The sequence below is a fragment of the Rousettus aegyptiacus genome, unplaced genomic scaffold, assembly GCF_014176215.1.
Source record: "Rousettus aegyptiacus isolate mRouAeg1 unplaced genomic scaffold, mRouAeg1.p scaffold_m13_p_1, whole genome shotgun sequence".
NCBI lineage: Eukaryota > Metazoa > Chordata > Mammalia > Chiroptera > Pteropodidae > Rousettus > Rousettus aegyptiacus.
This window is the reverse complement of record NW_023416284.1, coordinates 8,405,478-8,425,245: the sequence shown is the minus strand read 5'-3', so window position 1 is coordinate 8,425,245 and position 19,768 is coordinate 8,405,478. Positions and strand designations below refer to the sequence as shown.

General features: G+C 51.7%; 1 protein-coding gene and 1 pseudogene across 2 annotated transcripts in view; both read right to left on the bottom strand.

Annotated features, from left to right (window-relative positions):
- Window positions 1-19,768, bottom strand: part of KAZN (kazrin, periplakin interacting protein) — a 911,581-nt gene that overhangs the window by 275,001 nt on the left and 616,812 nt on the right. The gene's annotated exons all lie outside the window — the stretch shown is intronic.
- LOC118605127 lies at window positions 172-290 on the bottom strand (annotated as a pseudogene).

The following is a 19,768-nucleotide window of genomic DNA, read 5'->3' as shown; positions in this document are numbered from 1 at the left end:
GTGGGGGAAGTTGAGGACAAGCTCAGCAAGGGCATTGTGCAAGCCTGTGTGTGTGTGTGTGTGTGTGTGTGTGTGTGCGCGCACGCGTGTGTTTAGTGAGGTAACCCTTGGTTGACTTCACAGATTGCAAGGACTTTGTCATCTTATAATCCCTTGTTTTCTTATTTTTTATGCCTACAGCACCCGGTCTTCCTAGGTGGTCTCCCACTCCAGGACTAACCAGGCCCGACCTTGCTGAGCTTCCGAGATGAGACAGTTTCAGGCTTGTTCAAGGTGGCATGGCCGTAGGCTGCAAGCCTTAATTAAGTAAGTAATCTGTGTAAGGTCACCGCGCTGGCGGATGGGAGACCAGGGTTTGACAGGCACTTTCCAGGCTCCAAAGCCTCTCCTCTGTCCCCGAACACACGTTTCCCCCTCTTTGCATGAGAACGTTTCCCACACACCACGAAGTGTGAATCTCAGCCGCAGACTTTGTACTTCACCAACATGAACTTATATAAAAATCTGGATTCATGGATTTGAATTTTGTAAACCTGCTCAAGTCACAAGATTTAGAAGGAGGAGTTTTATATGTGATTATGCCCAGGACAATCCCTCCGCTGGCCTCCTCACTGTATCCCACATCGTCCTTCCCCCATCTACATCCACGCCCAGGGACCTGGCCCTGCATCCCGTCCTTCCAAACCCACCCTGACTCTCAGGCTGAAATCAGGGACCAAGAACTCTACCCAGTGGCTGGAGCCCACATGGACCTTCTCTGAATCCCCAAGGCCTATGCGAATTTATCACAGGCCTATTCCAGGAGAGTCCCCAGTCCTGGCCAAGGGAGCCCCAGGTACATAGGCTCCGGGATACCCTCTGCCTCTTCACTCGTTCCTGTCTGGCAGGTAAGTTTGGGAGAAGGAAAAGGGCCTGCCTGCAGCCTGCCTGCCCAGGGGATGTAGGCTATGCATCCTGGTCTGTTCTCTGCCAGAGATAAGGACTGGGAAAGATTTAGCTCCTGTGGGCACCAAAGCTGGGGGCCTTCTGTCCTTCAGCCCTGCCGGCCACTGGGGTTGAGAACTGGCCACAACCCAAGTCTTGTTTCCCGGTCAGCTCTGTCGGTAACCATTGTGATTTCCATTTATCTTTCTCCCGTGGCTTCAACTCTCAGTCGAAACCAAACTGGGGATGGAAAGCGAAGGGTCCTCTCCAAATGAAACCTCACAAAAACCATCTCGGATCACTTGCCATTGTCTCATATGCGTAAACACAGTCTCTCTGCATAAACAGGAGGCGCTCAATACATGCTCACTGAGTGAGAGCACAGACTCTGGAAGGCGCGCCTCCTGGATCTCCCCTGCTGGCCTCCGATCATGGATGCTCTCTGTAAACTCTCGGCAACTGACGTCGACCAAGGCTTGCTGCCCGATGAGCTGTGGCCGCTGTATAAACGGAAAGTACTGGTACCCCTAACGCATTCTGCTAGGCAGCATCTTCATAACGTGCGCTGTGATAAAAGGGTCCTTGTGAGCCATCTCTCTAACCCTGAGTTGTCCAATTGCCCAGTTAGGTGACAATGACACTCTGATGAGGGTGTGTCCCCAAAGGTGGCCATCGTTCATCTTATGCAGTGGCATAGGGAGGGAAGAGAGTGGGCCTGGCGATCGAGAGAGCCAAGTGCCCGTTTTGGCTCTGCTCCTCGCCTAGACGAGTCAATTCCCCTTCCGGGCCTGTTTCCTTACAAAAGGAAAGAGCTTCATTCAGTGGACCAAGGGGACGCATATCGGCGTCGTCTCACAAAGCCATCCCACTGGCTCGGCAGTGGCTGCCATGACGGCGTATCAAGGATCCAATGCCAGTCTGGGATCCTCAGGAAGAAAGGTGCTGTGATCAGTTAGTGATGTCTGCCACGGAAACAAGGTGCAGTGGCGTTCAGGGTGTCAAGCGTTGGCCGACTCGGGGCCAGCGATGCCTGGATTTGGGACCGAACTGCAGCGTAGCCCAGTAGTTAAGAGCACGGACTCTCGCACGAGGCTGCCAGATTCAAGTCCCCTCCCTGGGCGTTGACCTTGGGCGAGCCTCACACCTTCCCCGTGTCTCAGCGTCCTCTGCTGCAAAACGCAGGCGGTAAGAGTGCCCAGTTTAGGGAGAGGTTCTGAGGGTCAAATGAGACAATCCGAGTTGTGGGAACAGCGCCCAGCACTGAGTTAAGCAAGCGCTACATACGCAGCGGCCGTAAGTTAGACGGCGATGCGATGAAAAGGTGAGACTCCAGCGACAGCGACCGTGGAAACGAACCGCCGTGCCTCACAGGGCGCAAGAGAAGAAAAGGTCAGTGTCAGGCCGGCACGCACCTGCGCGTTAAACCCGTACGTGTTCATGACGTCCACAAGGACACGTAACAGCCGCACGCCAGGGCCTGGAGAGACCCAGGGGCGAGCTCGTCGGATGTGAACCGTGATTACACGTGGGTGGTCGACAGTCAGGGTTAACTCTCGATGAGTATCTATCATTTCCCCCAGGCCACAGAGCAGGTGTTTTTTTTTTTTGTTTTTTTTTTTAAAGCCAAACATGTAAACACACAAAGCTTCACATCTCTCCAAAGGGAAGAGGCTGGAGCCTGGACCACACCGTACATGAACTCTCCACATGACATGTCACCCCTATCCCTCCCCACGACTGTGATCAGATCTGGGTCACTTTTAGCTGGGAACAAAAACGGTACCTCAGGGGTCAAGCTGGGCCTGGCCATTAACGCCCACAGAAGGTGTTGCTTATTTCTAGTCGTAGTCTCGTGATGCGGAGACCCTCCCGACACAATCTCTAAAACGGCGTGTTTTCTGAAGTGCGGGCGCCCTGCTCGCCACCTGAGTGAGCAGCATGGGCTCGAAGATAAGCCACCGTAGGGAGATGAGCGCAGGTTCCTCGCTATAAGAGTAATTAACGTGTCTTCGAATTAATCGTTTCTTCCCAGGCCTTGGGCTCCTCAAGGCTGTGCAGAGGGAATGGAAGACAAACGAGGTTTTGAAGACTTTTTTTTAAAAAGAATTCCTGTCATATATAGAAATCAAAGAAGCAACTGTTTTTCAAACAGAAAGCTCCAGAGCATCCCTGATTACAAGTTTGAAAAGAAGACAGATGCCTGGCCGGCAGCTTTTCCGGGTATCTGTGGGGTTGCTCTGAGTGGGGTGGGATACTCGGCCTCGGGCGCTGGAAACGCAGGGGCTGTGCCTGCTTGTCCTGAGCACCACCCTGACCACCTGGGTACAGGACAGAGGTGTTCACGGCTGTGGCTACAGCCCCTGAGAACTGTCGCGAAGGGGTTCAGTGCATTTTCAAGGATCTCGTTTCAAGAAAACTTTGATTATGAAAAAATGCATAGGCAAGTTTGCAAAAATAGTACAGAGGGGTCCCCAGCACCCATAATAAAGCATCTCCCAACAGGGCTATGCATCTTCATAACCACAGTGCAGCATCAAAACCAAGAACGAGACACTGGCATGTGCCCGATTTCTCTGTCTCTCTGTCTCTCTCTCTCTCTCTTTTTGGTAGCAGAGTACACACGTCTTTGTTCCATGACATTTTATCACATGCATGTCCCTTAGGACTGGCCGAGGACAGCACCTTTCAGAGGAGGCAGGAAATAGAGAAGCTGGAGAATGCCTGTTAGCTCGCACGGGTCCTGGGCGCCAAGACAGAAGGGCCCAGAAAAACCAACCTATGAAGAAATACTCCCCGTGCCCCCTGGAACCTCAAGTGTCCAGTCCCCTGCAGCCTGCTCTCCTACATGAACCATGGAATGAGTCCAAAGAGCCAGGCTGTACCTAGGGAATCTGCCACTGCCCCTTACGACTAATTCCTTGATCCGTGTCCACCTCCTTGTGCCAAGCCGAAGCCCGCTCCTGGAGGAGGTCTAAGAGAGGCTGAAGAGCACCTGGCCTAGTGAGGACGTCCAGTGGCTAAAACCGATGAGATGGTTTTTCAAGAAATCTTAGCACGTCTGCCCATGTTTACAGTGGTGAAGGAGCAGAGCTGACATATAACAGAGTCAGGATGTCCACTTGGAACATCAAACAGGATTCAGCTCATCAGCCAACGGCAATCGATTGCCATTTGCTGCCTGTAGTGCTGGGTTGAGAAGGATTCTGGTCTCTGTGGACGGCAGTGCGGGGATCAGTTAGTAATGTCTGCCACAGGGAGGGATGGCTCACGAACTATGTTTATTTATTACCATCCTTGATGTTCACAGCAGGAAACTGAGGCCAAGAGACTGGAGTGACTTGCCTTGGGTCAAACAAAAAAATTGGAGACAGATGGAAAATAGATCACGTATTTTTTTTTTTGACTAGTTAGTGTTCTTTTCCCTACAGAGTTCAAGAGATGATTGTGATGCTTGCAAAGTGTTCTGCTCAGAAGTTGTGGCTCTATTCAGCTGAGCTTGGATATCGTCACAGTCCTTTGAGCTAAGGATAAATATTCGCCTGTCCAGGGGCACTGGAGATTGGCATCAGCAATCCTGGTAGTGACAATGTGACTTAGGCTTATTGGGCAATGACTACATGCAAAGCCTGTGACAAGAGTCTTCCATGTATTGGATTGGTTAGTCTACGCAATGACCTTTGAAACATGAACTAGTATTCGCCCATTTTACAGAAGAGGTTGAGGCTGAGAGACACCAATGTCCACAAAACCAACGTGAGTTAACAGACACAGAACATCTGCCAAATGCCAGCCTTTCACAGGTGACTTACAGGCTTCCCCTCACGCAATCCTCCCGCCAACCCTATGAGGTGGGTCAACAATTATCCCCACTTTACAGGAGGTAACTGGAGCATGAAGAGATTGAAAAAACAAGAAGTGTACAAGCTGACCCCCCAAAGAGGTCAACTTGTCCTAAGTAACAAAACCGGTGAGCTGCTGGGCGCGGGTCTGTGGACTCCCAACCATGTGACGTGAGACGCCCACTGTATTTACTGCTTTCCTCAGCGTGGGGCTCGTTCCTGAGCTGGGTTCCTCCCACAGTCCTGTGAATGGGACACTGTCAGAAAACAATGCGAAAAGTGGTGTTTTTTGGCCCATCTTTCCTGGAAGGCTCGTTTAGATTCCCTTTTTAAAAAAAAGATGATTTTCTGGGAGAAAACCCAGTAGAATCTGAATAAGTCTACCTTTCTGGGTGAAAAGAACTGGGAGGAACCGGATCGACTGTCTGAGTCGCAGGGAAGAGGGACCGAAGGATGGACCTGTTTTCCAAGCCAGCACTTGATGACCGAAAGCTTTCTCGAAGGCACTTCCCTGATCATCCCGCCGTCATTTTACTCCAGAGAGTAAAGAAAAAATTACAAATTTGGAAGATCAGAAAGACAAGAAAACTGAAAACCTATAGGCCAGCGCTCTAACCCAACGAAGTTGTTGTTTGAGCGAATATAAACCCGACGCCACTTCATGCCCGTTAGGATGGCTACTACTTAAACAAGTGAAAAATCACAAGTGTCGGGGAGGATATGGAAAAAACCGGACCCTCATACACGGCCAGTGGGAATGTGAAATGGGGAGGCGGTCGTGGGAAAAGGTTTGGCAGGTCCTCCAAGAATTAAACATAGAATTAGCGCATGACCCAGCAATTCCGCTTCTCAGCATAGACCCCGAATAACCAAAAGCCGGGACTGGAACAGATGCGAGCTCACCCGTGTTCGTAACAGCACCGCTTGCAACAGCCCAAAGGTGGGAGTGACTCAAATGTCCCCCGGCGCGGGAATGGATAATCAACACGCGGCACAGCTACACAGTGGGACAGTATTCCTTTTTAAAAGGCAATGAGACCGTGACACACACGCCACAACATGGATGAAGCTTGGGGACATTCCACGACGTGAAACGAGCCCGTCACACAAGGGCCAGAATCGTCTGATTCCGCTTATACGAGGTACGTAGGCAAAATTCTAAAGACAGAAAGTAGAATAGAGGCTTCCAGGGGCTGATGGGAAGCAGGAATGGGGAGTCAGTGTTCAATGGGGCCGAGTTTCTCATTGGGAAAATGAGAAAGTTCGGGAAATGGATAACGTCAACGGTTGCGCGACACTGTGAATGTATTAAAGCCATTAAACTGTACACTTAAAATGGTTAAAAGGGTAAATTGAATGTTTTGTATCTCTTCTCTCTCTTCTCTTCTCTCTCTCTCTCTCTCTCTCAAAAGAGACCAGCTGCAGAGGCGACATCTTTAAAAGACTGCTTTGACCTCTGGTGCTGAGACACTCTTAAACGCACCCCACTTTCCGCTGAATAAAACCCACATAGATCCTTCGCCTCTCGAGGACCCGCGTGAGCGGCTTTCCTCGCCGCCTCCCAGCTCTGCCCTCCTGCTTCCGTTTCGGCTTCCCACCTCCAGCTTTTACCTGGAATGCCACCCCTACGCCCACCTCTGCTGTCAATGTCCTCCTGATGCTTCCAGGGCCGCCTCCTCTGAGAAGCCCACCTGGATCATCTCCTCTGCAGGAGAGTCTAAGCCCTCCGTGACCTCCTAAAGCACGCTGTCTGCTTCTTGCTGTTTGCAGTTATTTGTCTGCAACTGGCATCTTCCTCAACATGCTGGAGGCAGAGGTTAAGTCTCACAGTTTTACTCCCCCATAATCCTTGCTAGAGGGCTTGGCATCTTCCCAACCACTCAGTGACATGTTAGATAAGTAAACGCATGACTCTGCAGGCCTCTCTCCTCTAGAAATCCCACCTACATTTTGGAGAAGATTATTGACTTGGTATGTGAATCGAGAGAAAAATCACCTCTTCAAGATACTGATCTCAATTCCTTCGCATATGTCCCCAGGAGTGAGGTTGCCAGATCGAGCGGTAGTTCAATTTTTAACTTTTTAAGGACCCTCCATTCTGTTTTCCATAATGGCTGAACCAACTGACATTCCCACCAACAGTGTATAAAGGTTCTAGTTTCTCCACATTCTTGCCAACATGTTTTTCTTTGTTTTCTAAATATTGGCCATTCTAACAGGTGTGAGGCGATAGCTCGTGGGGGTTTTGATTCGCATTTCCCTGGTCATGAGTGATGTTGAGCATCTTTTCATGTACCTATTGGCCATTGGGATGTATTATCTGGAAAAATGTCTATTCTGGCCCTTTCCTCGTTTTTAATTGTATTATTGGCTTTCCCCTCCCCCCCCCCCGCTATTGAGTTCCCATATCTCAAAGAGACACCTGCACACCCACGTTTATTGCAACATTATTCACTAGAGCCAAGATATGGACACAGGAGATGCGGTACATCTACATACAACGGAATGTTATTCGGTCATGAGCAAGAAGAAAATCCTGTCATTTGCGACAACATAGATGATCCGGAGGGCATTATGGTAAGCGAAATAAGTCAGACGAAGGCAAATTCTACCTGGTATCACTTATATGTGGAACCTAAAAAAAAAAAAAAAGCCAATTTCATAGAAACAGAGACTAGAACGGTAGTTGTCACAGGCTGGGAGGGGGAAATGGGTAACGGAAGTCAGTTATAAGGATACGTTCCGAGGCCCTAACGTATGGCACAGAGACTACAGGTAATAGTACAGGATAGCATGGTGATTGTAGTATTTACAGGGTATCTCTCTTAAGTTGCTTAGAGTAGATCGTAAGCGCTCTTACCACACACACACACACACACACACACACACACACACACACGGAGCTAACTCCGTGAGGGGATGCATGTGCTCATTATCTTGATCTTGGCGGTCACGCTACAGTGTAGATCAAACCATCACGTTGTCCACTTTAAATGCATATGGTGATATTTGTCAGTTATTCCTCGATAAAGTTTAAATTTTTTTTTTAAAAAAGAGAGACAATCACCTACCCTTATTCACCTTAACACTGGAGATTATGTGCCTGCCATTAACGAGCCAGGAGGAAGCTGTCCTCACGCCTGCACACAGGCCCACCAAGGACCCCGGGTGCGGTTTTGAACTTTGATAACTTAGCGCACGACATATGGAAATGGCATTCTCCAACCAAACCAGTTACGAGTTCACGATAAATCCATCATTTTACACGAACTGATAAGATTCTCCCTTCAGAGCCAACTTCTGCCTTCTTTCATTCCTGCTGGATTATCAACTCCACGAGGGCAGAGACCACTGACTTCCTGGGGGGGCGTCACCCACGTGCCCGGCGCCTAGGGCTCTGTGCAGAGCAGGCTCTGGAAGACCCCTCGTGACGGTCAGAAACGGTCTTCCCTCAGCGGACGGGCAAAGGGCCCAGCGGGGACGATGGTGGCAGCAGCCAAGTACATACTGTCGAAGCTGGCATTTTGTCTAAGTGATGTTCTGATGGATGCATCGTCGCCCTTGTCGGCGGGATCAGTTCTGGTGCCGACGACGACCTCCCTGCCTGCTCTTCACTCCATGGCCCCACTGTTTGTTCCCATCTAACCTCGTAACGTTAGAGAAACGAACCCATTCCAAGTTTATGGCCCCGAGAAGCGGTAGATCCCCCATGCCGGAGGATTTCGCCACCCCAAGCAGTCACTCAACGGTGAGATTAAAAAAAGCCTCCTTTCGGTTTTATTATGACCATTAGCAACTGTTAATTAGAGTGCTCTAGGAACGTGGCCATTTGCCCTCATTCTCGGAGTGCTAATTGCTCTTGGCTTTGGTACCGGGAATAAGAAAAGCTAAAAAAAAAAAAAAAAAAGCCCCATGATTGTTTTGAGAGATCCCTTGTTTACCTTGCTGTACCATCCTCCTTATGACTCTCGATTTTGAGCTGCTTATCACTAAGAAGCAGTCGTGGAGAAGTTGTGCCTCTGCTAGAGAAAAAACGTTTTTCCTCTTTCGGCGACCTGAGCCCGTCTGGCCCGCCAGGCGGGTCCCGGAGCCGTGTGCGCCTGGGCGTGCAGGCCTCGGCTGCCGCAGCTCTGTCTAGGTTTGAGGCCAAAGCTTTTGGTTAGGGTGGGAGGCAATCCGACTGTCTCCGCGAGACCTTTCATCAGCGTCGTTTCCTGAGACTCGGACTACGTGGTTAGTCTGGTAACACACCGTGGGCGGGAGAGCATGGAGGCCGGACGGGGCTCTGGAGCCAGACCGCACTGGGCGGCCGCAGCTCTGGGTGCTGGTGATGCTCTGCTTGATTTCAGTGCTGCTCGTGTGGGTGTGTCCGCTGTGCAAAACCTTCTAGTTAATTCACTAGCAAACTGACCTCTCTGGGTCTCACTTAACTTACCTGTGAAACGGGGCGCACGGTTCCTACTTCTAGGGTTGTGATCGACACTAAATGGGATAATACTGAACACGGTGCTTGGCCAGCGCACGGAAGCCACATAAAGCACGGTAGGAGCCATTACACACACTGCTGCTGTCAGCATCAATGCATGGAAATGGCCAGGCCAACGTTACCGGGACGGAGGCGCCGCTGAGGGCCAAGGTCAGGGCCATGACGCCGCCCGTGATGGCCGCTCCATCCTTACAACCACGGAATCGGGGCGCCTCCATGCTCAGGCGTGAAGCCGTATCGCATGACTTCCTCCAACGTTGTGCTAGATAAGGAAACCGAGGCCCAGAGAGCAGACGCGACTTGCCTGTGGTCAGTCACACAGCAGGACCGCAAGGGTTGCCCCGTAAACCACACGATGACCTCCTCTCCATTTGAAGCCGGCTCCTGGGATCTGCTCTAATCACATGACACTACTCGTGGGGGTGGGGAGCAGGGGGGAGCAAGGCTCTGGGGGAAGCGCTCAGGTCACCCCACTTGCTCCTCTTGATGACTGTGTAGGAGTGGTTTGGGGGTGTCCAGCTTGCGTTTTCCACCCCTACTGGTACCAGCACCTTAATTTTGCTTCAGGGAACCACCCTGACCCCGTTCTCAGGCCCTGTAGCTGGGTTAAGACTGACCTCCCTCTTCGTCCTAAGGATGCGCACCTGACTCAGGCCAGGTAATCAGCATATTCCACCTTCTTGGACATAAGGGACCTGGAGCTACCGAGAAAGTGGCTCCCTCTTCCCACTGCCAATACCAAAACGGTTCAAGGAAGCCGGGAGCAGCAGAGGGCACGGAGGGTCCCAGAAGATCCTGCCCGGAGACAACGCCAGCACGAAGGACAGCAGAAGTGGGAGCTGAGCGGAGAGACAGGCTTCAGGCCTCTGTCGAGCCTTCTTGGCGCCTGTGACAAACTCGACTCTTCTGGTCTAGGAGCTAATTAAGGTTTCGTAGTGCTTTATTTTGGTTAAGCAAGCTTAGAAAGTATTTGGGCTGCTACAAGAGAAGTCTCACCACTGCGACGACCTGTTATTATCTATTAGTGTACCTGTTTTCGTGTAGGCAACACAGGTCTGTCTGACCCCGACCCCAGGTCCCTTCCGCTAACCCAGGCTATTCCGAGTCACTGCCGGAGACAAACCTCTCTTGCCCAAGCACAGCGCAGTTTGGCTTGCTCTTCTCCTTCCCATATTTCAAATCCAGCAAAGCGAAGCTGCCAAAGGACGCACATCTCACGAGTGCGTTCATCGAGCGAGCGTGGGGACATCTATTTGACCAGACTCAGCGCTCGGTGCTGTGTGCGCTTACAAAGAGGGGCGACCCTTTTCCGATCTGGGCAGGCAGGACACACGCTGAGCACCGGGGACTCTCGGGGTGCAAGGCCGGCTTTTCGTCGTCTCTGCATCCCCGGTTCCTGCCACCGTGGCTGCAGGCAGGAGGGGCTCAGCAAAGAGTTTTTGAACTGTGCTCACTGGCTGAGATAAAAAGTGGCAAAGCGAGAGAGTTCACTCCTCCCCGGATGGGGGGATTCAAAGAAGTGTCATCTGAGCTGACACTCAGTGGAGTGTTGACAGGCAGAGATGGGGAAGGCTCGTCACGGGGATCGAAGCAAGTGAGAAGGACCAGGAGAGCAGTCTCAAGGGTTACTGTTCCAAGACGGGAGCAAAGGAACATGAAATTGGTTACTGGCCGTTGGATCAACTGGCTCATTGTTTTTTATTTTTTATTTTATTCATTCGTTCTTTCATTCATTCAATCCTGTATATATGAATGCACTAGTTAATTCAACAAATGTTTAATTTACCCAGGGCCCTGAGTAGTTACCGGTACATGGTAGCTCCTCAATGAATGAATGAGCTTCTACTCTGTATTTGCTAATAGTGCGAAAAGGTGGGAACACGCTAGAGAATTAAATGGACAGGAACACGTTCCTTGACATCACAGAGCCTGTAATCGAGCCGCTCATTCAAAAATATTTATTTAGCCTCCTCTATGGACCAGGCACTGTTCTAGATGCTGGGGCTGAGCAGTGAACAAGAAAGACAACCCTGCCTTCGAGGAGCTGACATTTCAGTGGTGGAAAGGGACCCTTCTAACGGGCTCTTCCTTTTATTTATCCTGCTCTTTGAACATTAAAGGGACTGGCTGCCTGGACTGGGTTCTTTCCTAGAGTGAGGAATCTCATTGCTTGTGGATGGTTCTGTTTTTCTACCTAGTTATCTCATAGCACTAAGAAGGTGAATATACCTTCCTACAAGGAAAATCAATCCTAAAAAAAACACATAGTCCATAATCAACACTGAGTTAGGTAACAGGAGGGCAATATTTACATTCTGGCTCAAATAGTAAGATTCAAATATATTTTAGGGTCCCTCACCAGTTTCTTCTACAACATGCCATCAAACTAAAATTTTATCAAGGTTTCCTTTTGTTTAATTTACCCTGGAAGAGTTTTTGTCTCAAAGCGCCGTTCTGGAAAGCCAAGCTTTGAGTAAAGAACGGGAACCTACTGGCCACGACGTTGATCAGGTCCCGAAACCCTTTTGCTCCCTCTCCGTGGCAGTGTGGCAAGTAGCTCAGCATCACTGAGGAGGGAATAAGAACCCACAGCTTCAGGAACTGTGGTCCCCTCACGAAGCAGCCTGCCCTGACCAGGGGGGCTGTCGCCCTCACACCCCGCTGAACTGGTGGGAAGTTCTGCTGCACCTTCTCTCTCAGGAGACCCAGCAGGAGCCAGAACCGTTAGAACCCGCGAGGCAACAAACCCTAGAAAACACCGCATGTCTCTGGGTCTTTAAACACCCATGGATTTTCCTGGGTGGAGGTAATTCCCGTGACAGGTGCTGCCAGCCAATCCCGCCTCTGGCATCCTTCCAGCTGACCTTTATTGACCCATTAATGTGCGTTAGGCATTAAAGATGAGCAAGGCAGGATCCACATCCTGGGGCAGCTTGCAAGAAGAGAGAGGCAATTCATTCCATCCATCCATCCATCCATCCATCCATCCATCCATCCATCCAAAAGTTAAGCACCAATTATAAATGGGCCTTGGACACAGCATGGGCAGACAAACCACCAGCTCCAGTATCTTGGAGTAAGTGCTTGGCTGGCACCCAGGACCTCCGCAGGAGCATAAAAAAGGAAATGAGGGACAGTTCTGCCCAGCTGCTTAGGGGTGCACGCCCCTCAGAGAATTCCCCGAAACTAAGATCATCCACAGAGCTTTCCCTTATTCCCTGGCTGTGAACAGAGGGCAGGACCTCTATCACCATGGAGAGGAAGTGCTGGTCATTCCCTAGGAAATGACAAAACTGGATTCCCCAGCGCTGTTTTTCCCAGGTTTAGTAACTGGAATGTCCGGAGTCCAATAACGGTAGAACCTGTCATTCTTTCGGGGGCTGGCGGGAAGGAGAGTTAAGGGAGTTCCAGGCAAAGGAAGGAGGAATACAAGGGTGGTGGGAACGACCTGGCGTGTGGCTCAGAATCACAGCGGCATGAAGCCTAAGGTGGGAGCAGCGGCCGTCAGAGCGGGAGGTCTGCGGGGCCCAGGCGACTCGGGGCATTAGAGAAGGGAGTGCCACGTCTGTCCGGATGAATTTTTTTTTTCAGACAAAGCGCAGAATGGAATGGGGGTGGGTAGGGCTCTTCGCCAGCAGTTGTAATAATTCAGAGGAGAGAAGCAAACATGTGCAATTGTGGAGAGAAGGCAAGGAGGAGAAAGGACTGGGGGAAAAGGTTCCGATGACAGCAGACACGTCGGACTCCGCAGCCTCTCTCCAGTAACGCCTTCAGCGTCAGTGTACAGGCCTCTTGCTGGGAATAGGGTCCACGTGCCCGGGACTCAGCCCTCCCTCACAGCACGGGATCTTTGGCGCTATTCCCATCACCCCCATGGCTTAGTTCCCTGAGTGGCAAGGATTTCTGCAGCCACAGCTCCCAAGGGAGGGACCGATTTGCCTCCTGGGGCAGCTGGGTATTCACCGCAGCCCCTGAGCAATCAGCTTGGTTCTGACTGACAAAAACCCAGCTTTGCAGGGCAGATGGTCTCCTGCTCACTGCAGCTGTGTCTAGATTACTTCCTTTCAGAAATGGTTTCTTTTTCTATATTCACTGCACAGCAAACTGCCTTGTGAACTAATATCCTACCTCCCTGTCCCTTGACCAACAGGCTCAGGGGCAAATTTCCTACACAGAATTCCACAGGATCACTCCAAACCGTGAGAATAAGCCTCCTGGCTGCTTCTAGGAACCCCAGAGCAGATGCAAACCTCAAGTATGCACAGGAGACCTTCCCAGGCTTGGCACATGTTCGCACGCGGGTGGGCAGGTAGACGGGGCGACGTTTTGTGATTCTGAGTCTAATGAGGAAACTCTGATTTTTCTGCTCTTTTAAATGTCCTGTGCCCTTGGCTTGTCCAGTTTGCCCTTTAATCCAATTAACTTCTTGATTTGAACTTCCAACAATAGAAAAAGCAAGAGTTGGAGTGAAGACGCTGGAAGGTCTTTGAAGCATCCCAAAGTGAGAAAACCACACCCTATTTCCTGAGCCGAGGCTGAAAACAGTTCCTGAGAGTTTCTCCACCTGTCTGAAGGGCAGGGAACACTGGGCTTACGGAAGAGTCTGGGGACCTCAGGGGCTCTTAAAAGGTGTCCGGTTACCTGGGAACATCGGAATGTGCTCCCATGGCAATGAAACTCTGCCAGCGAGTCCTCCCTCTCTCCCGCCTCCACTGCCAAGGCCAGCACCCAGCAAGGCCAGGCCATGGGAGTAAGTAAGTGGACAGAGGACAGCCATTCAAATATTTTCTCACTTTGCACCATCCTGGCCTTAAAATTTGGCTCAGTGATTGAAACAATTCCTTACTTAGATCTGGGTTTTTGACAGAGGGTGCAGTGACAGCTCAGGTGGACCTACGCTTGAAACCAGATTCCATCCTCCACTTCCTCCGGCAATGTGCTTCTCCTCCTGGGGCTGTTTCCTTCTCTGTAAAATGTAGATCACAGTCCTCGGCCTCAAGAGGATGCTTTTACGAATGAATTCCGTGTGTAAGCCTCTTTGTGGGAAGAATACGATCTCATACGGAAAGCTCAGTTTCGAGGGCTTCAGTAAACGCTCTCTGAAAGTCACCTGCCCCCTCCCCTCCTTCTCCTCTCCTTAGGCTCATCAGAGGCACAGAAAGTCTAAGCTCAGTCATCGCCAGCGGCCACAAAGCCAGGGGGAAGCCTCTGTGCCTCTCTGAGTGAATGGCCACAGGTTTATGATTTATTTGTTGATTAATTGGATGCTTGGAGACAATTCCGTTGCAATTACCTTATTGGCAGGGCAAGATATACCAGGGATGCCAGCATCAGTCCATGAAGACTGAGTGTGCCGGGGTGGCCGCCAGGGCTCACGGCGGTGCCGTGGCCCACGGGCAGCTCAGGAAGCTGCTTCTGGGAAAGGGAAGGTTCCCGCACACCACAGGCAAGTGGGGCTGCCATCGAGGGGGTGGCTTTGGGACCCCCCCCCCCCATCTCAGCACCCTCTCAGCCGGGGTTTTCAAACAGAAACGCACTGGGGCTAGCTGAAGCAAAAGTCGTCATTTACCACATTGAGCTGGGGCCCCAGGGAGAAAGGGCTAGTTCCCGCCACTCAAGTGCCAGGAACCAGAAATCCTGCTGGAGCTAAGGATGGCAGGTAGGATTCCAAGATGGACCCCAAGATTCCCACCCCTGGTGTACACGACTTGTAATACCCTCCTCCTGAGTATAGGAAGAACCTGTGAATGTGATGGGGTTTCACACCCATGACTAGGGTACAATCAATTGACTTTAAGTTAATTAAAAGGGAGAGAATCCTGGTGGGCCTGACCTAATCAGGTGAGACCTTAAATGGGCCTGAGCCCACCATAGGAGTTTGGAAGCTCGAGAATACCTAGACAGAGGGCCATGCGGTAAGCAATCGCTAGCGGCATCTAGGAGCTGAGAGCAGCCCCTCGCAAACAGCCGTGAAGAGAACGGGGGCCCCAGCCTTACAACCACAAAGAACAGAATCCTGCCAGTAACTACCTGAGCTTGAAAGAGGGCCTGGAGTTCAAGGAAGGAACACAGCCCTATTTCAGCCTTGAGACCCTGATCAGAGAAGCCTGTGGGGCTATTCCCAGACTTCTGGCCTACAGAAGCTGTGAGATAAGTGTCTGTCGTCATAAGTCACCGTTCGGGTTAATTTGTTACACAGCAACAGGTAACAAATACACAAGGCAACCGCAGAGCTACTCTCCCGACCCTTCCCTCTGGGCCCTGTGGCTTCTGTGTCTGCTTCTCCCTGCACCTTTGCTCCTTTGTTCTTTTCCTAAAGACCAGACCTCTCCTCTCAGCACCCTGTGGATGAGGGCTGCCCACATCTCCCAATCAGATTCACACATTCACAAAGTATCTGCTGAGTGACAGCTTTGTGCCGAGGCTCGGCCTCGGTTCCAGACACAAGCCTTGTTTGAAACCCAATTCCAAAGTCCAAGAGCGAGTCTGCCTGGCTCGGCTCGACTCATTCTACAACGGCCGAGGTGGCAGGGTCATGTCAAGCCAAGTGTGGCTGCCACGGCCTCACCTGTGGATGGCACAATAGCTCCGAAAGGTAGGTAAATAACCGAAGGGCTTTTGAGAGCGAGAATTGGCAAACATTTTCTTTAAAGGGCCAGAGAGTAAATATTTTAGACTTTGAGGGCTATGTAGTGTTTGTCTAATTGGCTGTGTGCCAATAAAACTTTATTTACCGAAACAGGCAGTGGGCTGTCATTTAACCTTCGTTCTAGAGCTATGGCAAAAGGGAAGTCCTTTCCAAAGTCCCTGGTTTCTAAGGGACAGGGTTGCAGGAAGTTCGAGGTAGGCGGCTGCTCTGTAAAGCCCTGGGCCACTTGTATGAGTTTCCCACTCCTGCTGTAGTGAATCACCATAATCTTAGTGGCCGAGAACAACACAAACTTAACACCATTCCGTATTTCAGATATCCGAAAGGGTCTTCCGGGATAAAATCAAGATGTCAGCAGAGCTGTGCTCCTTCTGGAAGCCCTAGGGGTAGAACCCGTGTCCTTGCCTTTTCCGACTTCCAGAGGCCGCCTGCATTTCTTGGCAGGGGGTCTCTCCCTCCACCTTTGAAGGGCGTCTCCCCAACCCCTGCCTCATCTGACACTGACCTTCCTGCCTCTCCCCGCTTAGGAAGTCTCTTGGGATTACATTGGGTCCAACTGAATGATCTACGGTCATCTTCCCACCTCAAGATCCTTAATCATATCTGCAGTCTTTTTTTACCTCGTAAGGTGACATATTCAGAGGTTCCAGGGACTGGACATTTGGGCAGGGGGGAGGACACTGATCCGTCTACACCACTGGGCCAACTGATCCGTCTACACCACTGGGCCAACTGCAGGGTTACAACCGCCTCCTAAGTGTTCCCCTTTCTTCTACCTTTGCTGCTAGACAGAGCCTTTGATAGCCTGATGAAATCCCACGACCTCTCTGCTCATCGTCTCCTAGGATTTCTTACCCCCTTCAGAGTCCAAGTCCTCACAATGGCCTATACACGGGTCAACAGATAATAACGTTATTGTCCGGACTGCGAACTTTTGAGAGTAAAATGGGGAGCCGATCATCATCATGGTGTGGTCTGACAAACTGGACGAGCTGGACGTGCCGTCTCCCCGCCAGGCACTCGTTCTTCCTCCCACCACTTGTCCTATCATGTTGCTTCCTGATCGGTCCTCCGCCGCCCGTATCCTGGCATGTTGGGGTGCCCTGAGGTCCCAGGGTCTCTGCGCTTCACCTCAGAGATCCACACAGCTCCCCTTGCCCCCTTCACGTCTCTGTGTAAATGTTGCCGTCTCTATGCGAGACTGTCCCAGATCTCGTAATTTACAGTTGCGACATTTGCTCCCACCGTCCTCCCTGCCTTTCTGTAGTACTGACCACCTCCTCGCCTACTCTTAAATGTGTTCAATGCACACTTGTCCTTATCTATCTTCTGTATTGTTGGTCTCTTCACAAGCAAGCAGGCTCTACGAAGGCAAGGATTTTGGTCTGTCTCATTATCTACAGCCTCAGTGCTGAACGGCTGGCCTACACTTGGTGTTCAATAAATATTTATTGAATGAATGCATGAAAGAAATGGGGCTACGGCTACGTCTCCTCAAACTCTGTAGCCTGAATCTACCCTGAAAAAAATCTGTTTGGACCATGTGAGTGAGTGTACAGCTCCTTCTCCCTTGACCATCCTGAGATGAGTAACCGCCTCCTCTGTGCTTTTATGGAAAGGAACGCACCTGAGCCAGCCAGCGGTTCCCGGCATGTGGTCAGGGGACCACCTGTACCCAAACCAACCGAGGAGCCGGTTAAAGATACACATCTCTGAGTCCCGCCCCAGCCCCAGTAGGCCGGGAGCCCACGAAACTATATTCTTAGTCCCTCCCCTCCCCCATTTTCAGGCGCGTGGAGATTTTAGGATGCTGACTTACAGGAAACACACGTCTCCCACCCCTATGGCATCTCCTCCACTGGACGTAACAGAGCCAACAATGTCTGGCTGCGGGTGAACATATGGGCTCGGGGTGCCAGCTGGTCCACCCCCTCTGCAGGTCACACTTTCACCCGAACCTCCCCCACCCACCACTTCTGTTCTTCAGAGGTGACTCATCGACCTGCAGTGGCTCCACGTTCCCCCTCCCCCACAATGCTTTTCTTCTTCTCCTCAGGCTGGAAAGGTTGCCTACTTCGGGCTCGAGCTCCGGGCTTACAAATCACAACGTCCCTGAGACAGTACGTGGTTATTTCACAGCGAGCCCCTTTTACAACTTACAAAACCCAGAGCGAGAGAAGGAGCTTGCTCTTAAAATTGTCAGCGTTTCTTCTTTTTTTTTTTTTTGGTGCACAAGTGGCTATTACCTGGTGAGCTGCTCTGGAAGCCCGGAACAGGTGGCGGGGATAACGGGCAGCGTCTGATAAGCGGCTTGCGCGTCTCCTGCTGCTTCTCCCCGCAGCGGCGTTCTGATGTTTGGGTATTTGGATCTCCACCTGGGGACCGCCGCACGAAAATGCCTCCGTCGACGGGCTGGGCTCTGGCACGTGATCTCGGAGCCCAGCTGCCTGGATGGTCCAGGCCCAAACACCCAAGCCGGGTGAAAACCAAGGTAGGGCTGACCGGGAGGAGGAGGAAATCCTTCTCTCTCCTGCATTCCCGTCAAAGACGAAGGCCTCCGTGAAAGCAACAGCAGGACCTGCTCCACATCGCGAGAGCCAAGATGTGCATCTTCGCACAGCACACCTGTTACCTGTTTGATGTTCCAGGCCTCTGGAACTTCCTGTCCTGCGTGGAAACTGGGGGGAAGCCCACTGAACTGCAGGGGATTGTGGACAGAAAAGGGGGAGGAGCTAGTGGCGCATCTAACCTCAGACAAGGAGATGCTCTGGACACACACCCTGGACGTGTCACCTGGAAAGAGGCTGGGTGCACCCTGGGAACCTCACACCACACACACGAGCAGCTACCATCGGAGGGCCTGCCGCGAACCAGGCACGTCCTCAGCACGTCACCTGCCCTACTGCATGTAATACAACGAGACAGACTTTTGGGGTTCAAAGCGTGGCCCCTGGACCAGCCACATCAGCATCACCTGGGAGCCCGTTAGAAATGCAGCATCTCAGACAAATGCCCAGATCAGCCGAATCCTAATCTGCGGTTTAACCAGACTCCTGAGTGGGGCCAGGGTGCCTGAGATGCACCGAGTTAGGTGCAGTTTCACCCTCATTTTAAGGGTGAAGGCACAAAGGGAGTTCCGAGTGTTTAGTGAGGGGTGGAGTTTTGCCTTGAAGTCAGAGATTCTGACCACAATTCTAATGTGCCCCCTCAAGGAGGGAACCCTTGAGTTGAGCCTGCAGAGGGCGGACGATGGGATGGCGGGCATTGTGGCAGGAGCCTACACGGCCCTCCATGTGCGGGGAGCAGAGAGCCATCTGGATGGGCTGTGGCTTGGGCTGCAAAGTGGCAAGCGGAAGGTTTCACCATCTGGAGAGGCGGGCAGGGGCCAGACCCCTAGAGAGGACACTAACCAGATCTCTGATGGCTCAGGCTACATTTTCTCCTGAGGCCCCACCTTGACCACCAAACGGCCCCCGGGAGAACGTGGAGCCCTGAACCCCTTGGAGAAGCGTTCCATCGGAGTCTGCACACATGGGGAAGCGTTGAACCTTCCAGAACTCCTGAGCACTCCTGCAAGAAGGCCGTTTGGACATCTCGCAAGGAGCGCCTGCCCGACCCCAGGGCTCCCGGGTTCCACCCTGTGGCGCTGGCTGCATTCCCACAGTCGCAAACGTGGCGGCGGTGGCCAGGGCCGAGGTTCTGCAGCAGCTGTGGCTGCCGGAAGGTTTTAACGTCAGCCTGGCTCAGGGGTAGAGCAGGAAAAGAACTTTCGTCTGCATTTCGTTAACTCGAAACTCGGGGCTGTGCATCCAAAACAAACACAATCTTCTCTTCGTCGGCTAAGTTGTCTGGGACACGCCTAGTCTTGCT